The sequence below is a fragment of the Salminus brasiliensis genome, chromosome 15 (genome assembly GCF_030463535.1).
Source record: "Salminus brasiliensis chromosome 15, fSalBra1.hap2, whole genome shotgun sequence".
Classification (NCBI taxonomy): Eukaryota; Metazoa; Chordata; class Actinopteri; order Characiformes; family Bryconidae; genus Salminus; species Salminus brasiliensis.
Genome location: NC_132892.1, coordinates 6,426,387 through 6,435,264, shown reverse-complemented (window position 1 = coordinate 6,435,264; position 8,878 = coordinate 6,426,387). Strand labels below are relative to the sequence as shown.

Below are 8,878 nucleotides of genomic sequence, written 5' to 3'. Positions count from 1 at the left end.
TCTGTAGAAAGAACTGGGAGATGTTTGTTTTAAACATAAAGACAATTCTGACCATGGTCAATTATATGGCTCTGCCCTATAGACTGACATTTAAATGGTTCAGTGCCGAGTCAATCGATTCACACTGTGTGAACCTGTGTTCAAATATTCAGTTCAGTGTCAGTCATTCTTCATTTATCCAACTGCTTCCTGAGCTGGTTTGTTTTTTATAGCTCATCTTTGCTGCTGGATTCATTGCTGGGTTTCTCTGAATCTTCCGCCGATTCGTTTGAGTCCTGAAGAGAAAAAATAGAAAGAACATGTGATCAAGAGGAAAATTAACAGAACAGAGTACGCCTGTATAAGACGATCTTTCATACAAAAGAAAGCACTGATTTTACACACTGATCTATTTTACTACGTCCAGTGTGAACAAGCACACAAATTTAACCAGTTCAAAAACATATTTCCAAGAAGGCCTGAAGAGTAAGGCTACCAGAAGTGGGTAATGAGCCTCAGTCAGCATTAAAGTGATGTTTTATGGGGTTTAGTGTAGTGGATTTCAGTGTAGTTCCAGAAAGCTATTCATGTGCATTATAATTTGTATTTTGCATATTCAGATTTCAGATTTAAACTGTAAGAAGTTCTTTTCCTACTCCAAGGATCAACTCCTGGAGGTTTTAAAATTATGCTAGCATGGGTATTCCAATGATTTATTAACAGTTTAACTTGTCTTATTTGCTCAGTTATGGCTGCTATTATTGTTATTTTATTAAAGATCTAATTTGAGACTATAAATGAACAATCAGGAGATTATTAAAAGGAGATTAAAAAAAATGCTGTTTTTAGCATTACATCTTAGTTTGGACATTTTAACGTCAGAGATAGAGGCAGACTTGTCAGCATCATGGAATGTATGACTTTTATATTCTATTACAGACCTCATCTTCTTCACTGTCTTTTTGATCCTTGTCCTCATCTTCATCTTTATCCTTATCTTCGTCATCATCATCATCATCGTCATCGTCATCATCATCATCGTCATCTTTCTCCTTCTCCCCTTCAGGCAACACCCCACCGTTATCCAGAAATTTGGAGAAAGTTTCCAAATCTCTATTTCCATTGTAATACACCACCTGATATCAGAGTGTTGAAAATACATTTATTAGAGTTTATTTCATCAAAAACATTCAAACAATATATTTTATACAGCACCAGTCAAATGTCTGGATACACCTTGTGTTTCCATTATGTAAAAATGTTATGCATTGTAGATTAATACTAAAGTCACCCAAACTATATTTTAGATTCTTCAAAGAAGGCACCTCTTGCTCAGCTTTGCACTTGCATTTTCTCAGTCAGCTTTATGAGGTAGTCACCTGGAATGGCTTTCAGTTAACAGCTGTGTCTGATCAAGAGTTAATCATTTGAATTTCTGGCCATTTTAATGTGTTTGAGACCATCAATTGTGCTGTGAATAGGGTAGAGTTGGTATACAGTGAATAACTCTATTTGAGTAATTAATAATAAACTACTCAGCGAAGTAAAGACAAATGACAGTACAATATTACTTTAAGTAAGGAAGGTCAGTCAATCCGAAAACTTTCTAAAACTTATGGTAAAACTGAATCTCATCAGGACCAGCCCAGGAAAGGAAGACCAAGAGCTACCTCTGTTGCACCGGATATGTTCATAAGAGTTACCAGCCTCAGAAACCGCAAGTTAACAGCACCCCCAAATAATATCCCACCTAAATGTATTTTAGTATAGTATTTTATTATATTTTACTACTACACAATTCCTTATGTGTTCCTTCATAGTCAGGTTGACTTCAGTATTCATTTACAAAGTAGGAAAAAAATAAATAAAAAATAAAGTGTGTACAAACTTTTGACTGATACTGTATATCCACAGTGGGATTGATGCAGTCTACAGAGACTGTAGTAGTTCAGTAGTAGTGAACTGGGTTTACTGTAACAGTGGGAGGGGCTCATTGTAACATTTACTGTATCAGAGTAAAATTATTAATAAAAAAAGCCCCCCAGGAAAGTAGAAGAGCAAATGAACAATGATACAATTGTTTGATAAAAATACAAATTATTTAGAAGATGTTCTAATGGATCTGTGCTTAAAGTTACTTACTATGGTGTGAATCTTGAGAAAATGTCTAAATATAGTCAGAATTCACAGAAGACCTCACTGTGAGAATGTAAAAAGATAGGACAGATATTTTTCAGGATGAACCCTGAAGTGAAGTGTGTTTGCGTACTGAGTCGTGTGTATAATTCGGAAGCATGTAAAGAACTCAAAGCAAGCACACATGCTTGAGGTACTTTCAACACAGTGTTAGAACTAAGCGTCCCAAAGTAAACAGCGTGAGCCCATATATATAATTTTAAATAAACTTAATTAAGTGATTAATGCTGATAATTGCTGTTCCACTTTGATGTGAAAAATAAATGTGGAATTTTGCACACATCCTCTTTTGACTGATCATATTGATTTAGCTGCAGATATTCTTACAAATCCAGGTTCTAAAGCTAATATGGAGCACTTTTACTGAATTGCTAGTGTTTGTTACCGTTTACAGTTTTAAGAAACTAACAACTAACCCCTCTGTCTGTTACAGCTTGTCAGCCCAGTGGCGCCGCGGTCCACAGGCTCCTGGGGTCTTTTAAGTTGATGTTGGGTTGATTTCTATGTTCAGGTACTTTCTGTTTCACCACCCGTCGTTCCACTACCAAGGAATTTTATGTTGACAGTGGTCGCAGTAAGACGCCATGTTTTCTGTTTATGTCTGATTGGTTTCACCTGAGTGCTGGGGTACAAAGGGAGCAAACGCAGATCCCTCGGCGCAGAGAATTACTCTTGCGATGCCAAGCTGTGAGGTTGGCTTCACGTTCAGGAGACTTCTAGGGAGGTCTACGAGTTCAGTAGTTTATGCTCTATCGGAGCGGTTTCAGGTTCAGCAGTTCACTGTCTGGGTCACCGGTTGGTCGCCAGGGAGGTTTAGTGTCTGGTTCTCTTGCTCCCTAGTCGAGTAAGTTCATCGGCGCCTGACGAGCGCGGTTTTGGGGGGAGGCTTTTGTGTGCTGGTTTCTTTGGTTCCTTTGAGTTCCAGCCTTCCTCCCCCCGTTTGATTTGTCCCCTCTCGCTTTGCTCCCGGACTACTTTCCAGCCTCAGGTGGTCTTCCAGGTTAAGCCCCATTTCTGTTGTCACCTGTTTGTTTTCTGTTTCTGTTTATTGGACCCTGTACTTTGCTGCCTCGTTTTTGGTGTTTGTTTGTTTGTTTGGTCATTAAAGACTGTTTCCTTGCATTGCTCTGTCCCTGCGAGTGTTCCCTTGTCTCGCCTAGCCAGCATGACACAGCTGCAGGATTCACACTCACTCTACGTACTCCTGAATTGTTCATAAACAGCAGGTGCTGGAAGCTAAGTTTAAATTAATTTTATATAATATTCATTTGTAGATAATGATGATAGATGTATGGGGTAATTGAAAGAACATGTGGGAAATACACTAGGGTTTAGTATAGTTTTAGTATATGTCTCTGAATAATTAGCTTATTATCTTAAGAAATAAATTGTAGAAAATTCTCTGTAGATACACGGGGAGAATGTAAGCGCTGTCCTGCAGATGGCACCAGTACTCCATTTACTCCATATGAACACCTGTGCATTGACTGTTGCGGTAATAACTGTCACATCCCTGCTTCTTCACCTGAAATCATCTCTATGGCCAATGCAAAGTCACGATTCATCACTAAAGATTGCTCTCATCCAGTCAACAGTCTGCTTCTCTTTAGCCCAGTGTAACCTTGTTTTATAGTGTTTAGGGGTTAGTGGTTTCCTATATGTTAATCCCATCTCATTCAGCTAATTTCCTACAGTCCTGTCACAGACAGAGACGTCAGTGTTCACACATCTGATTTCCTTTCGTTTTGTTGTGCCTTTTTTCTATTTTAGTATTAGAAGTAGTATTTCCTTTCTGAAGCAGTTTTATAGTCCTTTCCATTGATTCAATTTTATCTTCTTCTACTTGAAAAACAAAATGCAAACAATATTTTAATAATTTTTTTTTAAAGTAAGCCAGAATGAAACAAATGAAACTTGTTTTATAATATCTGAGATTTTCTTGTTTGTCAGGAAGTAAAAAAGATCTGAATATGTGTTAAGTGTGGTGATTTCATGTGTTTTACCAGGGGTTGTATAACTTGGGACAATTATCCCCAAAACTCCTGCCTGGAAAATTACCTGGGCAAAGCTGAAAAAAAAATCCCAGAAAAACATTGGAATTTGTTTCCCAAATGAATTAACTTGAGATAATTATCCTGAGAAAATCTGAGTTATTTGTACCCATTATAGAACATCCCATGTCATATATTACCCATGCAGGATGCCATGATCCCCCAAAAGCAGTATACTAAAGTATGATGAAAAGCATTGATGAGGTCAGATAAGAAAAAAAATCGCTGACCTTTCTTTCAGTCCCTGCTGGAAAGAACTTCAGGGTGGGGAAACCCTGCACTGTCACCCCCTCCACTTCATTTGCTGTGGAATCCACGTTGGCAATGATGTCTTATATTTCTCTGCCAGCTTCTCCCACACAGGGGCCAGCTCTTCACAGTGACCACACCAAGGAGCATCTGGAAAATGTCAAAATAATAGGGATAATAGCAAAGATCAGTGACCCGCCTATGTAGTTTTAGTTTTGACTGAAATGATCAGAATATTCTGCTTACAGAATTCCACAAAGACGTTCTTGGTCTCGTCAAAGGCGACTTGTTCGAAGTTCTTTCCCACCAGGACTTTGACGGGATTCTTATCCCAGTCTTCAGTAATCTCTTGGCTCATCATATGAGGCTGTGTAAAGACAGTTGAGGATCAAGAACCAAATTAAGACTCATTCATGAACTTACTGGTTGTCAGATTAGTACTAAATTTGCTTACAGTAATAAAAAACAATACAGTATGAGAAACACACAGACATGGAAATATGATAACCCCCTAAGAAATTCCTTTCTGCCTGCCTTCCTTGCCTGATCTGATCTGTTGCCCAAGGCATCACTAAGAGCTGACTAATAAGTGGATCCACATGAGATCAGGTAAAAATGAGTAAAGTAGTAAATTATTGGGACACAGCCCTACTTTCCTGGAACAGACAGAAGTTAACTTAATGTGATTCTTTGCTGCTTATTCACTGTTTTGCAGTGTATTTGTCTTTGTATCAAACCACCCCGAGAATCTCATCTGGAACATCTGAGGTTGGTCAGTGACCAAAGCACACAATAATAGAAACTTATTACTGTGTTCAGCTTTCTGCAGTATCAGTACTGCAAAAGCTAAATATCACATGAATGATTACAAACAATATATTGATCAGCCCTTCTGATAACCTTTATTTTGCCATCCAGCACACCCTGGCAGAAAGTCCTCAGTGTGTCCGTGTTGATGGTTTCTTCCTCCATGACGTACTTCTTCACCGTGTCAGTGTTGATAAGTCGGAGAACTGGAGTGTCACTCGCAGAGATACCAAAATACTTCATCACATGGGAAACCTCTTCGTTGATGTCTATCGTAATGAACAGCACCTATGTTCACAAAAACAACCAATCAATATAAGAAACAAGACTGTCGTTCCAGACCTCCATAAAGCACAATATCTTACAAGGATGGTAATCCTTTTCTTTTCTGGCACCAATACTGATACTGAAACCCTGATTATCTAGTGTTTCTGATACTGATATTATATTTTTATAAGAAAACTTCTAAAAAAAAACTTTTGGTAGCTTGACCAACATACAAAAAACATACTAGAAGGCATTCTAAACTGCTAAAAACAAACAAACAAACAAAAAAAAACATGTTTAAATGCTTAGTTGCTTGGTTGTTGCTATGGAATTGCTTAGTAGTTGCTAGGGTGTTAATACATGTCTCCTAGGCAGTGTCTATGGTATCCCAGGTGAATGCTACAATGTTAAAATGGTGTTGTTAAGTGGTTGCTTAGTAGTTATGTGTTATTAAGCTGCTTAGTGGTTGCAGTGGTGTCTTGGGTGGTCGCTAGCATGTTGGTGAGTGTTTGTTTGCTGTGGTACTCTATGTGGTTGGTTTGGGTATTACCACCCAAGTAAAAAATGGAGTAAAAAAATGCCTTCTGAGTGAGATGCATTCAGCATTCAGCGGTAGGAAATGGTCCAGCTACCCAGATATAAAGTGAACAAAGGCTCGTGGTATAAAAAGTATTAAAACGAGCCCACCCGTGTATAAACTTAGGGACGTGGATGGGGAATTGATAAAAGGTTATTTTAATGAAGAAAAAATGCAGAACATCTTAGTACCGGTAAACAGGACTTATCGGATTAAAAAATATAGGGAAAATGAAATAAATCCGGCATTCAAATAAAAGTCAGGTGGAAAGGCTGGGATCAGAAATGTGTTTCGTGGATCCATGAAAAGATGGTATACGGCCTTTCTCCCTCACCCTAATCATTAAAAAACTACGACGAGAAAAGTGATTATACATCACGCTACCGAACAGTGCCAGCAGCGAACTGTACCTTCAAAACATTTCATCTTTATTCCTTCTTCTCCTTCGTTATCCCTCCACCTGTTATACGAATTAGAAAATCCCTAGTGGAAGGTCAAAATAAGGAAGTGGAAATTTGGTTTTGTTTCGGGTTTTGAGTCCTTTAAGTATTAAAAAAAATACCTGAGATTCGGTTTTACGTTAGAGACTTTGACTAGACCCGTGGAACTGAACATAACAAAGAATAGTCAAAACGTTTAGAATATTATGTTACTCAAGCGGAGTCAGGACTAACGGGGTTTCTGTTTGGTCAGACCACACCTGAAGACGGCGGTTCGGAACATCGCAAATTACGTCATTTTCTGTAGCAAACTGGACGACGCGTTTCTAACCCTATAAAAACAACAGCCTGCCTTTCAAAGCTCACACTCTAAACGATAAACTGACGGAAAACTTGATGCATAATAAAACGAATTTGTTTTGATGTCCTCTGAACCAAACTCCGGCTGTGCTCAGCATCCCCTCAAGTAAAGTCTCTACATGTATATCTTTGGAATTCGTTCATAACTAAGCCTTTAGCGCATCTTACTCGCGCAAACCGTTTAAGTTTCACCATAATCTGCCGGTGGATGGTGTGTCAAACCATTTGACGCCGTTCCGACCCGTTTTTAACCGTCATAATATATGAGACGGTGGAGGCTACTGATCCAGTAGTCGCTGTCGCTGGTCCAGTCCGGTAACGCCAGACTGAATGTTCGGTTCCGAAACCCCTTGCCCAACACCATTAACACTGAATTCACTGAATGGTGCGTGACAGCAGAAGTCGAACGTTTGCATCAGCCAAAGTACTCAGGGCTCTGACTGATTTATAATTAGGAATTTGATATACCGTGGGGGTCTTCAGTAAATGCAAAATGTCTTTTAACTTAAATAGATAACTGAACAAAAAATTAGAGCAAAATAGTACACAGGCAGTATAACAGACATAATAAAGGAAAAGATCATTTATCACCTAATATCCTCCCCACTGATGACCAGATGATGACTAAGTGTGTGTGTGTGTGTGTGTGTGTACTTTTTCTGTAGTCCTGGTTTGATTCTGATCTTTTTATTTACACACTTAAACACAGAATTGCCAAAACACCGTGCAGCAACAGATGAACATAGCATTAGAACACATAGAGCAGCTGCAAATTCCAACACTATTCCTACCCTTCAGACTTAAGTCAAGTTTGGCTGCCGAAGTAGCAGACTTTCTGGGAAATGCCTTGACCTGGAAGGTCGCTCAAAGAGACAAAATCTACAGGAGTACAAGACAGCTGGATCATGAACAAAATATGAGGGACTTTGTAGCTGAGTTGCTCGCCACTTCTTGACCGAGCTTAACAAGCCCTGCATGTTCAGCCCGAGGATGAACTCATTTTTCGGGTCCATTACGACCATGTGTATGTGCAAGGTCATGTCTAAGAGGAATCTACACTTCAACAATCAGATCATCCAGAGTTTTTGAGACTTTCCACCAACTGCTGAGCGACAAACCGGGAGTTTGGCTTGCTTTACCCAGCCAAGCTGCGAGTTACATACAAGGGCACTGAGAAAGTCTTCACTGATCTCACTGAGGCGCTAAACTTCGCATATGAACATTTCACAACCAAAAAAGAACCGTAACAGTCAGGTAGCCTCCAATGAGTATTGTCTTTCTTCCTGCCGGTCATGGAAGGCTCAGGTAACGCTTGGAATTGCATGTTGCAAACTTTATATTACTACGCGATGAGCGCTTTAATGTTTATTGCTGCTGCCTAATAATTGTGTGTAAATAACAAAGTGTCGAAACTTGTATAAGCACTAATTTATCTATCACCTTCATTGTTGAGACAATATTTTTTTTTTGATCTGATAATAGGGTGGATCATTTCTGTTTTACATTTACATTTAGGTGGTGGGCCAATGAAGTGTTAGGAGTCTTGCCCAAGGACTCTTATAGGTGTAGTGCAGCATAGTCACCCAGACGGTGAATCGAACCCCAGTATTCCACATGGTGTGGTAGCTCACTGGCAGGTTGTGATGTTATCTGTTGAGCTGCTGAATCTGGTTCTGCTAGGTTAGCTTGGTGTTAACCCAGTTTGTTTATATAGTGGGGCTGTAAATGGTTAGTAAGTGTAAATCCAGCTGATAGTGGATGGATGTTTGTTTTTCTTTGTTGGTTTGGATCTCCATCCATGTGAGTCACGCTGTACTGCTTGTGGTATCAGCTAGACAGCTTTTGTCACACTGGGTTTTGCACATGTGGGGGGCAGGGTAATATGAATGCTGCAAATTGTTAAAGATGTCCCATTCAAACTGACTGAATGATGACCTGTCTATACGGTCTCT

The 8,878-nt window shown here is 39.3% G+C and overlaps 1 pseudogene; it reads right to left on the bottom strand.

The window, feature by feature from the left end:
* Window positions 1-206: 206 nt before the first annotated feature.
* Window positions 207-7,939, bottom strand: LOC140536262 (protein disulfide-isomerase A2-like; annotated as a pseudogene).
* Window positions 7,940-8,878: the final 939 nt, after the last annotated feature.